Source organism: Sinocyclocheilus anshuiensis, unplaced genomic scaffold, assembly GCF_001515605.1.
Source record: "Sinocyclocheilus anshuiensis isolate Anshui unplaced genomic scaffold, SAMN03320099.WGS_v1.1 scaffold1932, whole genome shotgun sequence".
Lineage (NCBI taxonomy): Eukaryota > Metazoa > Chordata > Actinopteri > Cypriniformes > Cyprinidae > Sinocyclocheilus > Sinocyclocheilus anshuiensis.
In genome coordinates this window covers 82,263-84,849 of record NW_015555985.1, presented here as the reverse complement: position 1 = coordinate 84,849, position 2,587 = coordinate 82,263, and the positions used below count along the sequence as shown (strand labels likewise).

The 2,587-nt window shown below is 36.6% G+C and overlaps 1 protein-coding gene across 1 annotated transcript in view; it reads left to right on the top strand.

The window, feature by feature from the left end:
- LOC107676081 (pre-mRNA-splicing factor CWC22 homolog) overlaps window positions 1–2,587 on the top strand; it is a 55,227-nt gene that overhangs the window by 25,136 nt on the left and 27,504 nt on the right. The window lies entirely within an intron of this gene.

Here is a 2,587-nt window from a genome sequence, read left to right as displayed (position 1 = left end):
TTTTTTTAATCAAATTTTGGATTATTGATTAGAAGGTGCTCCTACATTTTTTACACAAGTGCTCCTAAAAAGAAAAGTAAGCGTAGAGCCCTGCTAATAAATTTAGCATTTATGCCATGCAGCCATTTTCACTTGCATGTATCAGATGATCATTACGGAGGCAGTTAATGAAATAATTTGACGTTATGACGTTAACGAAATCATTTGAAGCTTTACTCGCAAACTACAATTCCTGTTCATCAATAAGGTGAGAACTAGACCATTATAAACCTAAATATACTTGATTTACTTAAATTAATTGAAAAGTGTACTGTAGTAGTAGTAATAGAAGATGTTTGCGGTCGTAATGATGACAGTAGCACACACAAAATAGAATTGCTATTCTGTGCTTCGGCACGGTTCGCGATCACACTACATGTGTACCGTGCCCGAGCCCAACTGAATCATGCTCTGGCCCACCTTAGGGGTGGGCGATATAGCCTCAAAATTATATCACGGTATTTCAAGAATGTTTGCGATAATGATATTTATGACGATATAGAAACAATTAGGGAACAACGTTTTATTGGTGATTGCAGCTGGCAGGCAGCAGCATTTATTAGTGCAAACACCATGAAGGGCATTCTCCATCCTTTTCCAATGAGCAACTGTCATTGATGACAGACTGCCTAATTCGAAGTGTAAATCTATTGTCATAAGGTGGCAGAAGCAGCATTATAGTGCAATAGTAGTGACCAGTGTTGGGCAAGTTACTTAAAAAAAAGTAACAAGTTATAGTTACTTGTTACTTCTCACAAATAGTAACCGAGTTAGTAACTGAATTACATCATTATAAAAGTAACCAATTACCAGGGAAAGTAACTATTTCGTTACTTTTTTTTTTTTGTTCAGATATGTCAAATAACTTAATTTGTTAATTAATACGCCTCCAATATTAAATGTTAGATGAATGAAATGGACACTACATGGAATAAATTATTATTTTTAAACATTGTACAATACAAATGTTTAATAATGTTTAATACAAAACAACAATTTAAAAATACTTATTTAACACTGAACTTTTTTTTTTTTACATTCTAGCAGACATTATACCAACAAAGCACAATTTAATTTAAGTTAGTGAAATAATATTTTGTGGCCATTTGAGACCCCCTTCTTGAATCAGGAATGCAAATAAATGCAGCCTTGCTGAGCAGAAGCAATTATTTGAGCAATATGTGTGAATGTTATAATAAATGTATTAATAGAGCTGTTGTAATTATCATTATTATTGTCTTTTTAATTTTATTGAACAGAACAACAGTAAAATTACAATACTAACATTTATGAATGTTGATGGAGCTTTTATTTTGACGGAAACCCACAGGGAGTCCCCAGTGCTTCTTTTTGTTGACAGCAGCAGATTTATAAATTATTCTCATTACTAATTTGGGAAGATGAATGTATCACATTGTCACTTGCCTTGTAAAAATTCAGAAAAATGTTACTGAGCAACTGACGAGTAACACAGTTTCAGCGCAGATTTCCCTCGCGGTTTGGACTTTGAATATGGCTAACGAGACAGCGCCGCGAGCTCGAGCAGCGCTATTTGAACGCATGCAATTCATGCGTGTATTAGAAAACATAACGTTCTGCAGTTTATTTAATTAAGGCCATTTTGCGATTTTTCTGAATAATTTCGGCTGGCAAACTTTCGGTGCATCCCTAGTAAATACGTCATTGCGCTGCTATATCATTGATATCGCGATATGACACTTTTTTTATCATGTAAAACTGTATACCGGTGTTATCATGGACAGTATGATATGGCACACCCCTAGCTCACCTCTTCCAAGTGGGTCAGGGACGGCCAAACGAACCGCACCCGGGCGCAGTACTGAGCGATCACACTAGTCAAACGAACCGGGCTTTGGGGGTCAAACGCTCGGGCACGGTTCAGATCGCCTAGTGTGAGTACACCCTGAGTTCTTATGCGAGTGCCAGTGTTTGGGGACAATGCTTTGCATTAGTTCCCCTAGATAATCCTGCTCATATGGTCTCTTGGGTCTTGAGCTGATGAGAAACTGCATAAAACACTATGGCTGTCAGGAGACTGCCTGTTCCAGACTGTAGCACATTGTGTTTCAGGCATTAAAGGGATCATACATTTTTTTTCTTCTCTGAGGTCCACTAACAGTGTTTCTTGCACTTAAAACAGTTGTAATGTAGTTTAAAGCCAGAAACATGCAGAAGTATGCAAATGCCTTTGCATTGCTATGCCGGTGACACCTCAGCACACAAATGGGTGATGGTTACTTTCTGATGTCTTATAGCGCTGCTATATGCATGTAGACTTGAACATGCTCAGCAAGATACACTTCAAATTGTTGCAATGTTTGCGATAATGATATTTATTTATTGCTCAGTCATAAGAGTAGCTAACCTGACCGAGAAGCACTATAGGACCCTTTACATAGATGCAGTGTCATCTTTTTATACTCACATATATATATATATATATATATATATATATATACACACAAACATATATATATATATATACACACACACACACACACACACACATATATATACACACACACAC